Genomic DNA, 23,331 nt, shown 5'->3' on the forward strand with positions numbered 1-23,331 from the left:
CACCTCCGCGTTCAACACACGTACGGAACAGCCACGTCTCCTCCTTCTTGATCCAGCAAGGGAGGGAGGAGAGGTTGAGGGAGATGGCACCAGCAGCAGCACGACGGCGTGGTGTTGATGGAGCTGCAGTACTCCGGCAGAGCTTCGCTAAGCACTATGGAGTTGGAGGAGGTGTTGGGGAGGGAGAAGGAGGCAACCAAAGGCCAAGGACTCAAGGTTTGAAGTCCCTCCTCTCCCCCACTATATATAGGGGTGCCAAGGGGGGGTGGCCGGCCCTAGGAGATCCAATCTCCTAGGGGTGCGGCGGCCTAGGGGGGTTTCCCTCCCCCCCAAGGCACCTAGGAGGTGCCTTCCACTAGTAGGACTCCTCCCCCTTGGAAACCCTAGGCGCATGGGCCTAGTGGGGCTGGTGCCCTTGGCCCAAGCAGGCCAAGGCGCACCCCCTACAGCCCATGTGGCCCCCGGGGATGGGTGGCCCCACCCGGTGGGCCCCCGGGACCCCTCCGGTGGTCCCGGTACAATACCGATAACCCCGAAACTTGTCCCGATGCCCGAAACAGGACTTCCCATATATAAATCTTTACCTCCGGACCATTCCGGAACTCCTCGTGACGTCCGGGATCTCATCCAGGACTCCGAACAACATTCGGGTTACTGCATATACATATCCCTACAACCCTAGCGTAACTGAACCTTAAGTGTGTAGACCCTACGGGTTCGGGAGACATGTAGACATGACCGAGACGACTCTCCGGTCAATAACCAACAGCAGGATCTGGATACCCATGTTGGCTCCCACATGCTCCACGATGATCTCATCGGATGAACCACGATGTCGAGGATTCTATCAACCCCGTATGCTATTCCTTTTGTCTATCGATATGTTACTTGCCCGAGATTCGATCGTCGGTATCCCAATACCTCGTTCAATCTCGTTACCGGCAAGTCACTTTACTCGTACCGTAATGCATGATCCCGTGACCAGACACTTGGTCACTCTGAGCTCATTATGATGATGCATTACCGAGTGGGCCCAGTGATACCTCTCCGTCATACGGAGTGACAAATCCCAGTCTTGATCCATGTCACCCAACAGACACTTTCGGAGATACCCGTAGTCTACCTTTATAGTCACCCAGTTACGTTGTGACGTTTGGCATACCCAAAGCACTCCTACGGTATCCGGGAGTTACACGATCTCATGGTCTAAGGAAAAGATACTTTGACATTGCAAAACTCTAGCAAACGAACTATACGATCTTGTGCTATGTTTAGGATTGGGTCTCGTCCATCACATCATTCTCCCAATGATGTGATCTCGTTATCAATGACATCCAGTGTCCATAGTCAGGAAACCATGACTATCTGCTGATCAACGAGCTAGTCAACTAGAGGCTCACTAGGGACATGTTGGTGTCTGTTATTCACACATGCATTACGATTTCCGGATAACACAATTATAGCATGAATAAAGACAATTATCATGAACAAGGAAATATAATAATAATGCTTTTATTATTGCCTCTAGGGCATATTTCCAACAGTCTCCCACTTGCACTAGAGTCAATAATCTAGTTACATTGTGATGAATCGAACACCCATGGAATTCTGGTGTTGATCATGTTTTGCTCTAGGGAGAGGTTTAGTCAACGGATCTGCTACATTCAGGTCCGTATGTACTTTACAAATCTCTATGTCTCCATCTTGAACATTTTCACGAATGGAGTTGAAGCGACGCTTGATGTGCCTTGTCTTCTTGTGAAACCTGGGCTCCTTGGCAAGTGCAATAGCTCCAGTGTTGTCACAGAAGAGCTTGATCGGCCCCAACGCATTGGGTATGACTCCTAGGTCGGTGATGAACTCCTTCACCCATATTGCTTCATGTGCTGCCTCCGAGGCTGCCATGTACTCCGCTTCACATGTAGATCCCGCCACGACGCTTTGCTTACAACTGCACCAGCTTACTGCCCCACCATTCAAAATATACACGTATCCGGTTTGTGACTTAGAGTCATCCAGATCTGTGTCGAAGCTAGCGTCGACGTAACCCTTTACGACGAGCTCTTCGTCACCTCCATAAACGAGAAACATTTCCTTAGTCCTTTTCAGGTACTTCAGGATATTCTTGACCGCTGTCCAGTGTTCCTTGCCGGGATTACTTTGGTACCTTCCTACCAAACTGATGGCAAGGTTAACATCAGGTCTGGTACACAGCATGGCATACATAATAGAACCTATGGCTGAGGCATAGGGGATGACGCTCATCTCTTCTATATCTTCTGTCGTGGTCGGACATTGAGCTGAGCTCAATTTCACACCTTGTAACACAGGCAAGAACCCTTTCTTGGATTGATCCATATTGAACTTCTTCAATATCTTATCAAGGTATGTGCTTTGTGAAAGACCTATGAGGCGTCTCGATCTATCTCTATAGATTTTGATGCCTAATATATAAGCAGCTTCTCCAAGGTCCTTCATTGAAAAACTTTTATTCAAGTAGGCCTTGATGCTGTCCAAGAGTTCTATATCATTTCCCATCAAAAGTATGTCATCTACATATAATATGAGAAATGCTACAGAGCTCCCACTCACTTTCTTGTAAACGCAGGCTTCTCCATAAGTCTGTGTAAACCCAAACGCTTTGATCATCTCATCAAAGCGAATGTTCCAACTCCGAGATGCTTGCACCAGCCCATAAATCGAGCGTTGGAGCTTGCACACTTTGTCAGCATTCTTAGGATCGACAAAACCTTCCGGCTGTATCATATACAATTCTTCCTTAAGGAAACCATTAAGGAATGCCGTTTTGACGTCCATTTGCCATATTTCGTAATCATAGAATGCGGCAACTGCTAACATGATTCGGACGGACTTCAGCTTCGCTACCGGTGAGAAAGTCTCATCGTAGTCAACCCCTTGAACTTGTCGATAACCCTTAGCGACAAGCCGAGCTTTATAGATGGTCACATTACCATCCGCGTCTGTCTTCTTCTTAAAGATCCATTTATTTTCTATGGCTCGCCGCTCAACGGGCAAGTCAGTCAAAGTCCATACTTTGTTTTCATACATGGATCCTATCTCGGATTTCATGGCTTCCAGCCATTTGTCGGAATCTGGTCCCGCCATCGCTTCTTCATAGTTCGAAGGTTCACCGTTGTCTAACAACATGATTTCCAAGACAGGGTTGCCGTACCACTCTGGTGCGGAACGTGTCCTTGTGGACCTTCAAATTTCAGTAGGAGCTTGATCAGAAGTATCTTGATCATTATCATTAACTTCCTCTCTAGTCGGTGCAGACACCTCAGGAACATTTTCTTGAGTTGCGCCATTTTCCGGTTCAAGAGGTAATACTTCATCAAGCTCTACTTTCCTCCCACTTACTTCTTTCGAGAGAAACTCTTTCTCCAGAAAGGACCCATTCTTGGCAACAAAGATCTTGCCTTCGGATCTGAGGTAGAAGGTGTACCCAATAGTTTCTTTTGGGTATCCTATGAAGACGCATTTTTCCGATTTGGGTTCGAGCTTTTCAAGTTGAAGTTTCTTGACATAAGAATCGCATCCCCAAACTTTTAGAAACGACAGCTTAGGTTTCTTCCCAAACCATAATTCATACGGTGTCGTCTCAACGGATTTCGACGGAGCCCTATTTAAAGTGAATGCGGCAGTCTCTAAAGCATAGCCCCAAAAAGAAAGCGGTAAATCGGTAAGAGACATCATAGATCGCACCATATCTAACAGAGTGTGATTACGACGTTCGGACACACCATTACGCTGAGGTGTTCCAGGCGGCGTGAGTTGTGAAACTATTCCACATTTTCTTAAGTGTGCCCCAAACTCGTGACTCAAGTATTCTCCTCCACGATCTGATCGTAGAAACTTGATTTTCCTGTCACGTTGATTTTCAACCTCACTCTGAAATTCCTTGAACTTTTCAAAGGTTTCAGACTTGTGTTTCATTAAGTAGATATACCCATACCTACTTAAATCATCAGTGAGGGTGAGAACATAACGATAGCCACCGCGAGCCTCAACACTCATTGGACCGCACACATCAGTATGTATGATTTCCAATAAGTCGGTTGCTCGCTCCATTGTTCCTGAGAACGGAGTCTTGGTCATTTTACCCATAAGGCATGGTTCGCACGTGTCAAATGATTCATAATCAAGAGACTCTAAAAGTCCATCAGCATGGAGCTTCTTCATGCGTTTGACACCTATGTGACCAAGGCGGAAGTGCCACAAGTATGTGGGACTATCATTATCAACCTTACTTCTTTTGGTACTCACATTATGAACATGTGTAGCATCACGTTCGAGATTCATAAAGAATAAACCATTCACCATAGGAGCATGACCATAAAACATATCTCTCATAAAAATGGAACAACCATTATTCTCAGATTTAAAAGAGTAGCCATCTCGAATTAAACGAGATCCCGATACAATGTTCATGCTCAAAGCTGGCACTAAATAACAATTATTAAGGTTTAAAACTAATCCCGAAGGGAGATGCAGAGGTAGCGTGCCGACGGCGATCACATTGACCTTGGAACCATTCCCGACGCGCATCGTCACCTCGTCCTTTGCCAGTTTCCGCTTATTCCGCAGCCCCTGCTTTTGTTGGGGAACGTTGCAGAAAACAAAAATTTTCCTACTCGTTTCACCAAGATCATCTAGGAGTTCATCTAGCAACGAGTGATTAGATGCATCTACATACCTTTGTAGATCGCGAGCGGAAGCGTTCAAAAGAACGGTGATGATGTAGTCGTACTCGACGTGATCCAAATCACCGATGACCAGCGCCGAACGGACGGCACCTCCGCGTTCAACACACGTACGGAACAGCCACGTCTCCTCCTTCTTGATCCAGCAAGGGAGGGAGGAGAGGTTGAGGGAGATGGCACCAGCAGCAGCACGACGGCGTGGTGTTGATGGAGCTGCAGTACTCCGGCAGAGCTTCGCTAAGCACTATGGAGGTTGAGGAGGTGTTGGGGAGGGAGAAGGAGGCAACCAAAGGCCGAGGCGTTCAGGTATGAAGTCCCTCCTCTCCCCCACTATATATAGGGGTGCCAAGGGGGGGTGGCCGGCCCTAGGAGATCCAATCTCCTAGGGGGTGCGGCGGCCTAGGGGGGTTTCCCTCCCCCCCAAGGCACCTAGGAGGTGCCTTACCCTCCTAGGACTCTTCCCCTTCTAAACCCTAGGCGCATGGGCCTATGTGGGGCTGGTGCCCTTGGCCCTTGGCCCCCTTACAGCCCATGTGGCCCCCCGGGACAGGTGGACCCACCCGGTGGACCCCCGGGACCCTTCCGGTGGTCCCGGTACAATACCGATAACCCCGAAACTTGTCCCGATGCCCGAAACAGGACTTCCCATATATAAATCTTTACCTCCGGACCATTCCGGAACTCCTCGTGACGTCCGGGATCTCATCCGGGACTCCGAACAACATTCGGGTTACTGCATATACATATCCCTACAACCCTAGCGTAACTGAACCTTAAGTGTGTAGACCCTACGGGTTCGGGAGACAAGCAGACATGACCGAGACGACTCTCCGGTCAATAACCAACAGCGGGATCTGGATACCCATGTTGGCTCCCACATGCTCCACGATGATCTCATCGGATGAACCACGATGTCGAGGATTCTATCAACCCCGTACGCTATTCCCTTTGTCTATCGATATGTTACTTGCCCGAGATTCGATCGTCGGTATCCCAATACCTCGTTCAATCTCGTTACCGGCAAGTCACTTTACTCGTACCGTAATGCATGATCCCGTGACCAGACACTTGGTCACTCTGAGCTCATTATGATGATGCATTACCGAGTGGGCCCAGTGATACCTCTCCGTCATACGGAGTGACAAATCCCAGTCTTGATCCATGTCACCCAACAGACACTTTCGGAGATACCCGTAGTCTACCTTTATAGTCACCCAGTTACGTTGTGACGTTTGGCATACCCAAAGCACTCCTACGGTATCCGGGAGTTACACGATCTCATGGTCTAAGGAAAAGATACTTTGACATTGCAAAACTCTAGCAAACGAACTATACGATCTTGTGCTATGTTTAGGATTGGGTCTCGTCCATCACATCATTCTCCCAATGATGTGATCTCGTTATCAATGACATCCAGTGTCCATAGTCAGGAAACCATGACTATCTGTTGATCAACGAGCTAGTCAACTAGAGGCTCACTAGGGACATGTTGGTGTCTGTTATTCACACATGTATTACGATTTCCGGATAACACAATTATAGCATGAATAAAGACAATTATCATGAACAAGGAAATATAATAATAATGCTTTTATTATTGCCTCTAGGGCATATTTCCAACAGTCTCCCACTTGCACTAGAGTCAATAATCTAGTTACATTGTGATGAATCGAACACCCATGGAATTCTGGTGTTGATCATGTTTTGCTCTAGGGAGAGGTTTAGTCAACGGATCTGCTACATTCAGGTCCGTATGTACTTTACAAATCTCTATGTCTCCATCTTGAACATTTTCACGAATGGAGTTGAAGCGACGCTTGATGTGCCTTGTCTTCTTGTGAAACCTGGGCTCCTTGGCAAGTGCAATAGCTCCAGTGTTGTCACAGAAGAGCTTGATCGGCCCCGACGCATTGGGTATGACTCCTAGGTCGGTGATGAACTCCTTCACCCATATTGCTTCATGTGCTGCCTCCGAGGCTGCCATGTACTCCGCTTCACATGTAGATCCCGCCACGACGCTTTGCTTGCAACTGCACCAGCTTACTGCCCCACCATTCAAAATATACACGTATCCGGTTTGTGACTTAGAGTCATCCAGATCTGTGTCGAAGCTAGCGTCGACGTAACCCTTTACGACGAGCTCTTCGTCACCTCCATAAACGAGAAACATTTCCTTAGTCCTTTTCAGGTACTTCAGGATATTCTTGACCGCTGTCCAGTGTTCCTTGCCGGGATTACTTTGGTACCTTCCTACCAAACTTACGGCAAGGTTTACATCAGGTCTGGTACACAGCATGGCATACATAATAGAACCTATGGCTGAGGCATAGGGGATGACGCTCATCTCTTCTATATCTTCTGCCGTGGTCGGACATTGAGCTGAGCTCAATTTCATACCTTGCAACACAGGCAAGAACCCCTTCTTGGATTGATCCATATTGAACTTCTTCAATATCTTATCAAGGTATGTGCTTTGTGAAAGACCTATGAGGCGTCTCGATCTATCTCTATAGATTTTGATGCCTAATATATAAGCAGCTTCTCCAAGGTCCTTCATTGAAAAACTTTTATTCAAGTAGGCCTTGATGCTGTCCAAGAGTTCTATATCATTTCCCATCAAAAGTATGTCATCTACATATAATATGAGAAATGCTACAGAGCTCCCACTCACTTTCTTGTAAACGCAGGCTTCTCCATAAGTCTGTGTAAACCCAAACGCTTTGATCATCTCATCAAAGCGAATGTTCCAACTCCGAGATGCTTGCACCAGCCCATAAATCGAGCGTTGGAGCTTGCACACTTTGTCAGCATTCTTAGGATCGACAAAACCTTCCGGCTGCATCATATACAATTCTTCCTTAAGGAAACCATTAAGGAATGCCGTTTTGACGTCCATTTGCCATATTTCGTAATCATAGAATGCGGCAATTGCTAACATGATTCGGACGGACTTCAGCTTCGCTACCGGTGAGAAAGTCTCATCGTAGTCAACCCCTTGAACTTGTCGATAACCCTTAGCGACAAGCCGAGCTTTATAGATGGTCACATTACCATCCGCGTCTGTCTTCTTCTTAAAGATCCATTTATTTTCTATGGCTCGCCGCTCAACGGGCAAGTCAGTCAAAGTCCATACTTTGTTTTCATACATGGATCCTATCTCGGATTTCATGGCTTCTAGCCATTTGTCGGAATCCGGTCCCGCCATCGCTTCTTCATAGTTCGAAGGTTCACCGTTGTCTAACAACATGATTTCCAAGACAGGGTTGCCGTACCACTCTGGTGCGGAACGTGTCCTTGTGGACCTTCGAATTTCAGTAGGGGCTTGATCAGAAGTATCTTGATCATTATCATTAACTTCCTCTCTAGTCGGTGCTGGCACCTCAGGAACATTTTCTTGAGTTGCGCCATTTTCCGGTTCAAGAGGTAATACTTCATCAAGCTCTACTTTCCTCCCACTTACTTCTTTCGAGAGAAACTCTTTCTCCAGAAAGGACCCATTCTTGGCAACAAAGATCTTGCCTTCGGATCTGAGGTAGAAGGTGTACCCAATAGTTTCTTTTGGGTACCCTATGAAGACGCATTTTTCCGATTTGGGTTCGAGCTTTTCAGGTTGAAGTTTCTTGACATAAGCATCGCATCCCCAAACTTTTAGAAACGACAGCTTAGGTTTCTTCCCAAACCATAATTCATACGGTGTCGTCTCAACGGATTTCGACGGAGCCCTATTTAAAGTGAATGCGGCAGTCTCTAAAGCATAGCCCCAAAAAGAAAGCGGTAAATCGGTAAGAGACATCATAGATCGCACCATATCTAACAGAGTGCGATTACGACGTTCGGACACACCATTACGCTGAGGTGTTCCAGGCGGCGTGAGTTGTGAAACTATTCCACATTTTCTTAAGTGTGCCCCAAACTCGTGACTCAAGTATTCTCCTCCACGATCTGATCGTAGAAACTTGATTTTCCTGTCACGTTGATTTTCAACCTCACTCTGAAATTCCTTGAACTTTTCAAAGGTTTCAGACTTGTGTTTCATTAAGTAGATATACCCATACCTACTTAAATCATCAGTGAGGGTGAGAACATAACGATAGCCACCGCGAGCCTCAACACTCATTGGACCGCACACATCGGTATGTATGATTTCCAATAAGTCGGTTGCTCGCTCCATTGTTCCTGAGAACGGAGTCTTGGTCATTTTACCCATAAGGCATGGTTCGCACGTGTCAAATGATTCATAATCAAGAGACTCTAAAAGTCCATCAGCATGGAGCTTCTTCATGCGTTTGACACCTATGTGACCAAGGCGGCAGTGCCACAAGTATGTGGGACTATCATTATCAACCTTACTTCTTTTGGTACTCACATTATGAATATGTGTAGCATCACGTTCGAGATTCATAAGGAATAAACCATTCACCATAGGAGCATGACCATAAAACATATCTCTCATAAAAATGGAACAACCATTATTCTCAGATTTAAAAGAGTAGCCATCTCGAATTAAACGAGATCCCGATACAATGTTCATGCTCAAAGCTGGCACTAAATAACAATTATTAAGGTTTAAAACTAATCCCGAAGGGAGATGCAGAGGTAGCGTGCCGACGGCGATCACATTGACCTTGGAACCATTCCCGACGCGCATCGTCACCTCGTCCTTTGCCAGTTTCCGCTTATTCTGCAGCCCCTGCTTTGAGTTACAAATGTGAGCAACTGCACCGGTATCAAATACCCAGGAGCTACTACGGGCACTAGTAAGGTACACATCAATTACATGTATATCACATATACCTTTTGTTTTGCCGGCCTTCTTATCCGCTAAGTACTTAGGGCAGTTCCGCTTCCAGTGACCGCTTCCCTTGCAATAAAAGCACTCAGTCTCGGGCTTGGGTCCATTCTTTGGCTTCTTCCCAGCAGCTTGCTTGCCGGGCGCGGCAACCTCCTTGCCGTCCTTCTTGAAGTTCTTTTTACCCTTGCCTTTCTTGAACTTAGTGGTTTTATTGACCATCAACACTTGATGTTCCTTCCTGACTTCTACCTCTGCTGATTTCAGCATAGCAAATACTTCAGGAATGGTCTTTTCCATCCCCTGCATATTGAAGTTCATCACAAAGCTCTTGTAGCTTGGTGGAAGCGACTGGAGGATTCTGTCAATGACCGCATCATCCGGGAGATTAACTCCCAGCTGAGTCAAGCGGTTATGCAACCCAGACATAGTGAGTATGTGCTCACTGACAGAACTGTTTTCCTCCATCTTACAGCTGAAGAATTTGTCGGAGACTTCATATCTCTCGACCCGGGCATGAGCTTGGAAAACCATTTTCAGCTCTTCGAACATCTCATATGCTCCATGTCTCTCAAAACGCTTTTGGAGCCCCGGCTCTAGGCTGTAAAGCATGCCGCACTGAACGAGGGAGTAGTCATCGAAACGTGCCTGCCAAGCGTTCATAACATCTTGTTCCGCAGGGAGAACGGGTGCGTCACCAAGCGGTGCTTGTAGGACATAATCTTTCTTGGCAGCTATGAGGATGATCCTCAGGTTCCGGACCCAGTCCGTATAGTTGCTGCCATCGTCTTTCAGCTTAGTTTTCTCTAGGAACGCGTTGAAGTTGAGGACTACGTTGGCCATTTGATCTACAAGACATATTGCAAAGATTTTAGACTAAGTTCATGATAATTAAGTTCAACTAATCAAATTATTAGTGAACTCCCACTTAGATTAGACATCCCTCTGGTCATCTAAGTATTACATGATCCGAGTTAAACTAGACCGTGTCCGATCATCACGTGAGACGGACTAGTCAACATCGGTGAACATCTTCATGTTGATCGTATCTTCTATACGACTCATGCTCGACCTTTCGGTCTTCTGTGTTCCGAGGCCATGTCTGTACATGCTAGGCTCGTCAAGTCAACCTAAGTGTTTGCATGTGTAAATCTGTCTTACACCCGTTGTATGTGAACGTCTGAATAAAACACCCGATCATCACGTGGTGTTTTGAAACAGCGAACTGTCGCAACGGTGCACAGTTAGGGGGAACACTTCTTGAAATTATTGTGAGGGATCATCTTATTTACTACCGTCGTTCTAAGTAAACAAGATGCAAAACATGATAAACATCACATGCAATCAAATAATAAACGTGACATGATATGGCCAATATCACATAGCTCCTTTGATCTCCATCTTGGGGCTCCATGATCATCTTGTCACCGGCTTGACACCATGATCTCCATCATCATGATCTCCATCATCGTGTCTCCATGAAGTTGCTCGCCAACTATTACTTCTACTACTATGGCTAACGCGTTTAGCAATAAAGTAAAGTAATTTACATGGCGTTTCTTGATGACACGCAGGTCATATAAAAGAATAAAGACAACTCCTATGGCTCCTGCCGGTTGTCATACTCATCGACATGCAAGTCGTGAATCCTATTACAATAGCATGAACATCTCATACATCACATATAGATCATTCATCATTCATCACAACTTTGGCCATATCATATCACAAACCACTTGCTGCAAAAACAAGTTAGACGTCCTCTAATTGTTGTTGCAAGTTTTACGTGGCTGAATTAGGGTTCTAGCAAGAACGTTTTCTTACCTACGTTAAAGCCACAACGTGATTTGTCAACTTCTATTTACCCTTCATAAGGACCCTGTTCATCGATTCCGCTCCAACTAAAGTAGGAGAGACAGACACCCGCCAGCCACCTTATGCAACTAGTGCATGTTAGTCGGTGGAACCGGTCTCACGTAAGCGTACGTGTAAGGTTGGTCCGGGCCGCTTCATCCCACAATACCGCTGAAGCAAGAAAGGACTAGTAACGGCAAGAAAGTTGACAAATCTACGCCCACAACAAATTGTGTTCTACTCGCGCAAGAAGAACTACGCATAGACCTAGCTCATGATGCCACTGTTGGGGAACGTTGCAGAAAACAAAAATTTTCCTACTCGTTTCACCAAGATCATCTAGGAGTTCATCTAGCAACGAGTGATTAGATGCATCTACATACCTTTGTAGATCGCGAGCGGAAGCGTTCAAAGAACGGTGATGATGTAGTCGTACTCGACGTGATCCAAATCACCGATGACCAGCGCCGAACGGACGGCACCTCCGCGTTCAACACACGTACGGAACAGCCACGTCTCCTCCTTCTTGATCCAGCAAGGGAGGGAGGAGAGGTTGAGGGAGATGGCACCAGCAGCAGCACGACGGCGTGGTGTTGATGGAGCTGCAGTACTCCGGCAGAGCTTCGCTAAGCACTATGGAGGTGGAGGAGGTGTTGGGGAGGGAGAAGGAGGCAACCAAAGGCCAAGGCGTTCAGGTATGAAGTCCCTCCTCTCCCCCACTATATATAGGGGTGCCAAGGGGGGTGGCCGGCCCTAGGAGATCCAATCTCCTAGGGGTGCGGCGGCCAAGGGGGGTTTCCCTCCCCCCCAAGGCACCTAGGAGGTGCCTTCCCTCCTAGGACTCTTCCCCCTTGAAACCCTAGGCGCATGGGCCTATGTGGGGCTGGTGCCCTTGGCCCATTAGGCCAAGGCGCACCCCCTACAGCCCATGTGGCCCCCCGGGACAGGTGGACCCACCCGGTGGGCCCCCGGGACCCTTCCGGTGGTCCCGGTACAATACCGATAACCCCGAAACTTGTCCCGATGCCCGAAACAGGACTTCCCATATATAAATCTTTACCTCCGGACCATTCCGGAACTCCTCGTGACGTCCGGGATCTCATCCGGGACTCCGAACAACATTCGGGTTACTGCATATACATATCCCTATAACCCTAGCGTAACTGAACCTTAAGTGTGTAGACCCTACGGGTTCGGGAGACAAGCAGACATGACCGAGACGACTCTCCGGTCAATAACCAACAGCGGGATCTGGATACCCATGTTGGCTCCCACATGCTCCACGATGATCTCATCGGATGAACCACGATGTCGAGGATTCAATCAACCCCGTACGCTATTCCCTTTGTCTATCGATATGTTACTTGCCCGAGATTCGATCGTCGGTATCCCAATACCTCGTTCAATCTCGTTACCGGCAAGTCACTTTACTCGTACCGTAATGCATGATCCCGTGACCAGACACTTGGTCACTCTGAGCTCATTATGATGATGCATTACCGAGTGGGCCCAGTGATACCTCTCCGTCATACGGAGTGACAAATCCCAGTCTTGATCCATGTCACCCAACAGACACTTTCGGAGATACCCGTAGTCTACCTTTATAGTCACCCAGTTACGTTGTGACGTTTGGCATACCCAAAGCACTCCTACGGTATCCGGGAGTTACACGATCTCATGGTCTAAGGAAAAGATACTTTGACATTGCAAAACTGTAGCAAACGAACTATATGATCTTGTGCTATGTTTAGGATTGGGTCTCGTCCATCACATCATTCTCCCAATGATGTGATCTCGTTATCAATGACATCCAGTGTCCATAGTCAGGAAACCATGACTATCTGTTGATCAACGAGCTAGTCAACTAGAGGCTCACTAGGGACATGTTGGTGTCTGTTATTCACACATGTATTACGATTTCCGGATAACACAATTATAGCATGAATAAAGACAATTATCATGAACAAGGAAATATAATAATAATGCTTTTATTATTGCCTCTAGGGCATATTTCCAACAACCAGGTGGTAATACTCGACGACAGATCAAACTAGAAGTTGAACTGGGGTATTGCTCTATAGAAGACAAGTGCTTAAACTTGCACAGCATATGATATTTAAGGGAGAACATGGTCAGAACCACGATTGCAAAAAGGCCAGATCTGAGATATAAGATGAACTTATACCAAGGGAATAATTGATTTTAAAAGAAACTTCGATGAGAAGATGTACATCGTGTCCATGGGCATGAACGCAAAGTTCAAGGTCGACTCCCACTTCTCCAATGCACAACCTTTCATTCACTTCTCACGTTCGATGAAGTTGCAGTGTTGAAATTTTATCTGGTGAAGCACCAGAAGAGTATGACTCGTGAAAACTTTCGGGTTCACACGGTTTAGAGAAGGCATATGTTCAACCCATAGGGGCTTCTTAGAAACATATACCACAAGTTTCAAGAGTAAATAACACAAGCCCGAAAGCAGAGCATGGTTGGCCAAGCAGAGGATACAACTTAACAAAGGCATTATGTATTAGGGGAAGAACTCACAAGGTGATCAAATGTGAAGGACACTGTCGGATAACAATCCAACAAAGGACTTGGTGGTCCACAAAGGATCTGATACGAGTATCGGTACTCAACTAGAGGAAGAAGAATGCAAGGAGATCAGATTATAGAAACAACTGACTAACTCAATTGTCAAATGCAAAGGAATTATGATTTCCAAATCAAGGGATCAAAAGCAATGCTCTGATTAGGGATGGATAAGTTGAATAGCCTTAGGGTACAATCAATGACAATTGGATTAGTCGAGAACCAATTCCAGTTAGAAGAATGGAAGCTCAGCCGGAAAGGTAATTTATAAGGATCAATGATGTTTGCGGGTATTCGCAAACATATTGAGTCAACAGACTCAAAATGATAATGACAAGGAATGTCAATAAGACTACGAGACTTATGGGTTTAACCATAATGCAAGCAAGCAAGAATTTCAAGAGCCAAAGGCTCCAGAGGATTTTGGGAAGAACGAATAGTATTTTGAAGACTTTTGTGAAACACATGAACAACTGGGGATGAGCGGATACTCGACAAGTGCGAGGATTTATTTGAAGGGGTATTCATGTGGCAAAGAACTGCTAGGCAGTAGGCACAAAGTATTTTCGGAACAGTAAAGAAACTTCAGGGTATCTTGTAATAACAAGATCAATGGGGGATGATCGTATGAATGGCAAGTGTAAGTAGTTATCCATACGGATTTATCGGTGGTCAGGAATAGCAAAAGTGATGGGCACAAAGTCTCGAGAGAACATCAGAGAGTATCTTCGGAATCTTCTGATGTAGCAGGCGATCATCTGAAGTGAGGGGCTCTCCGGGAAAAAGTACTTGCGAGAACCTAAAGTTAGTTTTGTTTTTAGCAAAATCGTTTAACCCGAATAGAAGAGAGTTCAGAATCCCAGAGTAAAGGTCGAGGAGTAAAAGATCCTAATACCACCCAATGGCGACGTGGGCCCATGGGCCACACAGCCATATTAGTAAAAATTTTGTAAAGTCTAGACTCGACTTCGGCCAAGGAGTTGGAAGGGGGATTCCTACAGGCAGTCGGCTCTGATACCAACTTGTGACGCCCCCGATTTAATCGTACACTAATCATGCACGCAAACGTGTACGATCAAGATCAGCGACTCACGGGAAGATATCACAACACAACTCTAAAACATAAATAAGTCATACAAGCATCATAATACAAGCCAGGGGCCTCGAGGGCTCGAATACAAGTGCTCGATCATAGACGAGTCAGCGGAAGCAACAATATCTGAGTACAGACATAAGTTAAACAAGTTTGCCTTAAGAAGGCTAGCACAAACTGGGATACAGATCGAAAGAGGCGCAGGCCTCCTGCCTGGGATCCTCCTAACTACTCCTGGTCGTCGTCAGCGGGCTGCACATAGTAGTAGGCACCTCCGGTGTAGTAGGGGTCGTCGTCGACGGTGGCGTCTGGCTCCTGGACTCCAGCATCTGGTTGCGACAACCAGAAAGAAAGGAAAGGGGGGAAAAGGGGGGAGAAAGCAACCGTGAGTACTCATCCAAAGTACTCGCAAGCAAGGAACTACACTACATATGCATGGGTATATGTGTAAGGAGGCCATATCGGTGGACTGAACTGCAGAATGCCAGAATAAAAGGGGGATAGCTAGTCCTATCGAAGACTACGCTTCTGGCAGCCTCCGCCTCGCAGCACGTAGAAGAGAGTAGATTGAAGTCCTCCAAGTAGCATCTCCAAGTAGCATCTCCAAGTAGCATCTCCAAGTAGCATCTCCAGTAGCATCGCATAGCATAATCCTACCCGGCGATCCCCTCCTCATATCCCTGAGGGAGAGCGACCACCGGTTGTATCTGGCACTTGGAAGGGTGTGTTTTATTAAGTATCCGGTTCTAGTTGTCATAAGGTCAAGGTACAACTCCAAGTCGTCCTGTTACCGAAGATCACGGCTATTCGAATAGATTAACTTCCCTGCAGGGGTGCACCACATAACCCAACATGCTCGATCCCATTTGGCCGGACACACTTTCTTGGGTCATGCCCGGCCTCGGAAGATCAACACGTCGCAGCCCCACCTAGGCTCAACGAAGAGGCCAGCACGCCGGTCTAAACCTAAGCGTGCAGGGGTCTGGGCCCATCGCCCTGAGCACACCTGCACGTTGCGTACGCGGCCGGTGAGCAGACCTAGCAACCTCCATTACAAAGGAAGTTGCGTTAACGCAGTCCAACCCAGCACGCGTCGCTCAGTCGCTGACGTCACGAAGTGCTTCGACTGATACCACGACGTCGGGATACCCATAACTACTCCCGCGTAGATGGTTAGTGCGTATAGGCTCGTAGCCGACTCAGATCAAATACCAAGATCTCGTTAAGCGTGTTAAGTATCCGCGAACGCCGAACAGGGCCAGGCCCACCTGTCTCCTAGGTGGTCTCAACCTGCCCTGCCGCTCCGCCACAAAGTAACAGTCGGGGGCCGTCGGGAACCCAGGCCCACCTCTACCGGGATGGAGCCACCTGCCCCTTCAGCCCCCATCTCCGAACAGTATCACAGGTAATGTAACTGTGTAAAGTATATCGTATATGCCCGTGATCACCTCCCGAAGTGATCACGGCCCAGTAGTATAGCATGGCAGACGGACAAGAGTGTAGGGCCACTGATGGAACACTAGCATCCTATACTAAGCAGTAGGATAGCAGGTAATGGTAACAACAGTAGTAGCAAGGACAGGCTATGCATCAGGATAGGAATAACGGAAAGCAGTAACATGCTACACTACTCTAATGCAAGCAGTATAGAGAAAAGAGTAGGCGATATCTGGTGATCAAGGGGGGGGCTTGCCTGGTTGCTCTGGCAAGAGAGAGAGGGGTCGTCGGTGATGTAGTCGACCACAGGGGCATCAGCATCGTCACAGGGTCTACCGGAGAGAAGAGGGGGGGAGAAACAGTAAATACATAGCAAGCAAGTGCATAACAGGACAACAAGCAGAGCTAGACGTGTTCTAACGCGGTAGTAGGTGATACCGACGAAGGGGGAGAGCATCCGGGAAAGTATTCCCGGTGTTTCGTGTTTTCAGACAGATGAACCGGAAGGGGAAAGTTGCGTGTTTGATATGTTAGGGGTGTGTGGTGGACGAACGGGCTGCGTATCCGGAATCGTCTCATCGTTCTGAGCAACTTTCATGTTGAAAATATTTCCATCCGAGCTACGGTTTATTTTATATTAATTTTAAAAGATTTAATTCATTTTTAGGATTTATTTAATTATTTAAATCCAACATTATCCAGAACAGTGCACGCTGACGTCAGCATGACGTCAGCAGTCAACTGGGAGTTGACTGGGTCAATCTGACGTGTGGGTCCCGCATGTCATACTCTGTTTACTCTAATTAGGGTTTAACTAATCTAATTACTATTTAATTAAACTAACTAGTTAATTAGATTAATTAAACATGATTGATTAACTTAATTAATTATTACCTATTTATTTATTTATTTTTACTTATTATTATTTTTTTAATTCTCTTTTTTTTGTAAAACGTTCTCAGGGTGGGCCCCCATGTCATATGCCCAGGGGGCCTAACGGGCGCACGGGTAAGCAGGCGCTGGGCGTGTGCGCTGCCCAGACCACACGGGCGCATGCCCAGGGCCGCGGCAACGGCCACTGTAGGGTCGGGTACGCGCCGGCCGGCGAGCAAGGGGCCGCGGACGAGGAGCAGCAACGCCGGTGAACGGAGGCGGTGGTCGGAGCAACTGCAGGGGAGCCGGGGCGGGCTCGCCGACATGAGGCGCGTCACGGGGCGCCAGCGGGGTGCCGGCCCAGGCGCGACGCACGGGGTGGTGCGCGCGCGGTGGTGCTGCGGGTCGTTGCGGGGCCGCACGGCAATGCAGCGGCGGAACAACGCGGATGCACGGCACACGCAGCGGGGCAGCAGCAGCAGGGCTGCCCGGCGAAGCGGACGCGGAGGGAGCCGAGCGGGCGCGTCCGAACGAGGTGGGGCACGGGCGCAGGCAGGGGGCGCGGGCGCGGCCAGGGCGGCCGGCGCGCGTGCGGGCATCGGTGAGCGAGGCCATGGCCGAAGTGGGCGGAGCAGGAGAGAAGGAGGAGATGCCGGGGCCTCACCACGGGGCCGTGGGGTCTATGCAGCGGTGCTAGGGGAGGTTGACGGGGACGGAGAGGTAGCAGTCCGGCGGGGAGGGGGAGGCAGGCCGGCGAGGTTGCGGTCCGGCGAGGGGGCCTCCAGCGACGGAGAGGACCGCGGCGATGGCGTCCGGTGATGGATCGCAGGGGGGGGTCGACCGGCGCGGTCGATGGGGTTGATTCCCCCGATCCAATCGGGGGGGGCAGAGGGAGGAGCGGGGTGTGGGGAGGGGAAGTGGGGCGAGTGGGGTGGGGTTTCGATCTAGGGTTTCTGGGGGGTGGGGCGATAAGGGGGACTGGGGGTGGGCCGGCCTGGGTCGGTTGGTTCGGCGGCCAGTTGGGCCGTTCGGCCCAGTTGGCCAGGGGGGTTTCCTCTTTCTTTTGTTATTATTATTTTTTGTTTTACCTTTTATTCATTTCTCTTTTATTTTAGTTGCACTATAATTTTGGTTTAGTAAAATATGAAAACAGCTCCAAAAATAGTGTGTCAAATTAATCCACTGTTCTAAGAAGTTTTACCTCAGAATAAAAATAGTTTAGTATTTGGTAAAATATATTAGGAGTATAACTAATTGTTTTGATGTTGTTTTAATCACTTAAGGGTATTTAAATATTTTATAAAGATGTTGTTACTCCACCAATAATATCCATGATTTATTTGTCACATTAAGAACATTTTAGTTTTGACTTTTGAAAACTTTAATTGTTTGACTTGATTTTAAATTTGAATTCAAACCGTTTTTGAACCATTGCGAGAGTAATAACAGTAACCGAGGTGACGTGGCATCATTAGCGTGGAATTACTGTAGCATGATTACCCGGGCGTCACACCCTTGGCCTTGCTGCTGCTGCCGGCGCCGGAGAAGAGCCCCATTTTGGCTTCGCTAGGGTTTGCCGGTGACGGAGGAGCGAGCTTGCCTAGATGTGGACGGCGAGTTTGGATGAGGACGGCCCCGTCGCACAGTCGGCTTAAAAAAGGACGACCATCGTCGCTGACGCATGGACCCGTGATCATAAATTAAGCTGACCGCATGGACAACAGGTAGTTGGACGGCCGCCAGATGAGGACGCCATGGACAACAAGAAGGCGCGCGTGGTGTCCGTTCGGCGTCCGCGCCGACGCATTTGAGGCGCAAATTTGGGCCGCAAATGCATCGACGCAGACGCGAAACGGACGTGATTTGGATTTGGCTCGACGCGTTGGGCCACCACTTTTGCCCGCGCCGACCCAAACAGATGCGGACGAACGAAATGGGTGGTCTCATTAGAGTTGCTCTAAGGGTACCAACTTGAGTTTGGTGGAATTATGATAGCATATGAAAAGTAGTGTATGATACTCCATGCTGTAACTTTCATTACAGGCCCAACTTTGGTGACTTCCATTATGGATCTATAGTCATGTAGTACTCCCTCCGTTTCTAAATGTAAGTCTTTTAGAGATTCTACTAAAAACTACATATGGATGTATATAGAAATATTTTAGAGTATAGATTCACTTATTTTGCTCTGTATGTAGTCTATAGTAGAATCTTTAAAAAGACTTATATTTAAGAACGAAGGGAGTATATGAATATGGAATTCTTCCCTGGCATATATGCATGCAGCCGACAAGTTCGGGCTAGCGACCTCCCCACCGTACCTGGCCTTGTCCTCGAGCAGCAATGCCAACTATGTGAACTGGCCTTGTCCCCATCGTACCTGGCCTTGTCCTCGATCTGGCAATGCACTGTGACCAAGGATGTATGGCGATCGGCAAGCCACTGGAAAGGATGTGCTGCCCTGAATCCTTCTTTGTGGGCAGTCCACAACGACTCCACATTCTACTGGGAAGCGATCGTGGCGGCCACAACACCCGAGAACATCAAGGGCACCAAATCGCTACTGATTCTCATTGCCTGAGAGCTGTGGCTTGAGAGGAACAATCGGATTTTCAAAAAGAAGAGCGAGAGCACGGCAATGATCATCCAAAATATCCGCCGATCCGTTGAAGCCTGGAGGCTTGCAGAAGCGACCTACTTCATGTCTCCCTTCGGGGACCCGCCGTGAAATGTAACCCAGAATTGTCTCCTATATAGCCTGTAATCTCTTAACTTTGCCTTTTTCATCTTTATGACTGCTCTCGCAGCCGTGTAATTATCTCTCCCTTCCTATCATAATAAAAAAAACCAGCCATTGCTGGGCGCTTTAAAAACTATGTGAACGGCGACAACTTCGCTTCCGATGGCGCAGGAGTCTCCATCGCCACAAACGAGAACAAGTGCATCACCCTCGACAAGCAAATCGAGCACTACTCAGGCGTGTACTCCTCTCTCTCTCGCGCAGCCTCGGGCAGGCCCAGGCTGCGAGCCACCTTGCCAGGTCCATCTTTGCCATCACCATCGGCAGCAATGACATCATCCACTATGCCAAGGCCAACCCCGTCGCCACATCCTCCCAGCAACAGCGGTACGTTAATGCGCTCTTGCAGACCCTCTCGGACCAGCTGGCCATCCTCTACAACCACGGCGCGCGCAAGGTGTTTTTTTTTCGAAACAGAGGCAAAGATTGCCTCATCTATTAATTAAGCAGAAGAGAATTGTCCAGTTAATTACGGAAAACTGGGCGAAAACCGGAACAACAAGGGCCAAGCACACCCCAAAGACTAACACACAGGACAAAGCCCACCCACGACCAACTCCAATGACAACCACGTCGCCCACACGACACGAGGTCCATGCCCTTAAAGCTGCAAATCTCCTGAGGCCGCCGCCTCGATATCCACTGCTTCATTGCGCCCTACGCACTCAACCAACACCGCCTTCCGGGGCCGCCGCCCCGACATGCCACCATGCCACCGCTCACTCTCGAGCAGCAACGTCGCACGATACAGCAGCCCGCAGCCCACACTGCTCAGGACAACCGCACACAGACCACGAACGCCGCACCACATCTGGGGCCGCCGCCCCAACATGCCACCGCTCACCCTCGAGCAACAACGCCGCACGATACAGCAGTCCGCAGCCCGCACTGCTCAGGACAACCGCACGCAGACCACGAACGCCGCACCACATCCGGGGCCGCCGCCCCGACATGCCGTCCAACCGCCCTCGCTGGGACGCGTCGACCGAGCCGACAACCTTGCCGCCCACGCAGCTCAAGGTCCTCACCCAAGCCATGCCGACAAACAGCCCTACCTCCTGGGGCCACCGTCGCACCGCGAGGCCGCCGCCTCGGCTCTCAACTAAAGATCCCGGAGCCGCCGCCCCGGCATACATCGCCCATGAAAACGGAAGAGCCCGCACAACATCCAAAAGCTGACCCTCCAAAGCGACGCCTCCAAGAAGGTTACGACGTAAAACGCCGCCGCCGCCCACTCCAAAAAACCGAAGTTTAGGTTCTCACCCGGAGAGTCCAAGCACATGGAAGAAGAGGAAGAAACTCTACGACGACGCCTCCAAGAAGGTCACGATACCCACAGGCGCCGACGTCGTCAAAAGCTTTCGCCCAAGTCCCTCATCTCCTAACAGTGAGCCTGCAAATCTGGGCACCATGGATACCCAGACCACCGGAGCCAAGCCTGCTGTGAAGATCACCTCCCGTCGTCAGCCGCCAAAGCCCCCCGTGACGACCCGCTGCAGCACCTCATGCGACAGAGAGACGCCGCGTTTGCCGGGGTCAGATCCGCGGGCATCGCCCCGAATCCACCGTCCCCAGCCGCCGCAGCAGCCCATGCCGATGCAGCCATCGCTCCGGGGCCGCCGCCCCGGCATCCTTGCCTCGCCTCAAATCCGCACTGACCGCCCATCGAAGCAGCAGGAGCACGCCGCCCAGGCGGGCACCACGCACACTGTCGCATCCGCTGGAGACCGGATCCGCCACGCCCGCACCTCCACGCACCACGGGCCTCCGAGCCACGCCGACGGCGCTGCCCGGGCCCTCCGCGCGCCCGTGCCGTGCACCTCCACAGATCTGCAGTAGCTTCATCCCAGGATCCTCGCGACGCCAGATCGACGCCAGCTCCACCATTGGCGTCCTCGCCACCACAGATCCGCACAACGCAAACACACACGAGCCACGCCCCTCGCGGCCAAGCCGCCGCCCGCGCCTGACCAAGGCGCATCCTCTGCCAACTCCGGAACAGAGCACCGAATCCCTTGATTCACCGCGCAACTGTTCGTAGCCAGCCCCGCTGCGTCGCCCAGCAGACGCCCAAGCTCCGAGGCCGCCGCCCTGACTTCCGCCCACCGCGAGCACCGCCCACCGCGAGCATCCCCCCACCCCCCACCTGAAATCAGGGGGGAGAGATTAGATGCTTTGTGATTTGTGAATGCCACATGTCATCCATTAGGGCGGGTCTCACCTGATTTATATGAGACCTGGTCTCATATAATTTTTTTCCCAGCAAGGTCTGCAGTGTCGTGGCGAACGCCATGGCCGTGCAGTACCATAATTCAGCCAAGGGCCTGCTGAGCGCCATGACCGTGTAGTACCCAGACCTTCACTACGCGCTATTCAACTCGTCCGCCGCGTTGCTCCGGTACATCGACCAACCAGCGGAGTACGGGTTCACTGAGGCGAAGGCGGCGTGCTGCAGCCTGGGAGACTTCAACACCAAGAGCGCCTGCACCCCGCTCAGCAGCTATTGTGCCAATCGTTCTGATCACATGTTCTGGGACTTCTACCACCCCACGGAGGCCACCACGCAGATGCTTACCGCCACTGCCTTCGACGGGTCTGCGCCCTTCATCTTCCCAACCAACGTAAGGCAGCTCAGCGCTATATAGAGTTGTATGTATACTACTTGGCATTATTATTCATTAGTTGCGTAAACAACTTAGAATTATCAGAGGTGTAATATACTCCAGTTTTTTTAATATTCCATGTTCCAACTCGAGCACTTCGTTGGTTGTCAACAATTTTTCCTTTGACTACCAAGCAAATCCACAAAATTGGTGCACCGAATAGTTTGTTTTACAAAAAAAAAAATTCAAGCGAGTCCGGTCCAAGGTGTTAGACTATTACTTGCCTCTCAAGTTATATAGTCCTAGTCGTATTGTAATAGGTCTAGTTGGCTTGTAATCTCTTATATATACTGCTGTATGCGACTGCAATAATCAATCAACAATAGTTCTATTCAATCGTACATGGTATCTTAGGGTTTCTGGTCCTAGAGTAAGGCTCCGCCGCCCAACCCACCACCGCTGCCACCGCCCGGCTACTTCGAGCGCCGGGCCGCTACCCTCGCCCGCGCCGCCGCCGCGGCTTCCTCCTCCTCTGCCCTAGTTCTACCACCACCACCACCCATGCC

At 49.2% G+C, this 23,331-nt stretch overlaps 1 pseudogene; it reads left to right on the plus strand.

Moving 5' to 3' along the window:
* LOC123101691 (GDSL esterase/lipase At5g55050-like) overlaps window positions 1-22,807 on the plus strand; it is a 35,558-nt pseudogene extending 12,751 nt beyond the window's left edge.
* The last annotated feature ends 524 nt before the right edge of the window (window positions 22,808-23,331 follow it).

Source organism: Triticum aestivum, chromosome 5A (assembly GCF_018294505.1).
Source record: "Triticum aestivum cultivar Chinese Spring chromosome 5A, IWGSC CS RefSeq v2.1, whole genome shotgun sequence".
Taxonomy (NCBI): domain Eukaryota; kingdom Viridiplantae; phylum Streptophyta; class Magnoliopsida; order Poales; family Poaceae; genus Triticum; species Triticum aestivum.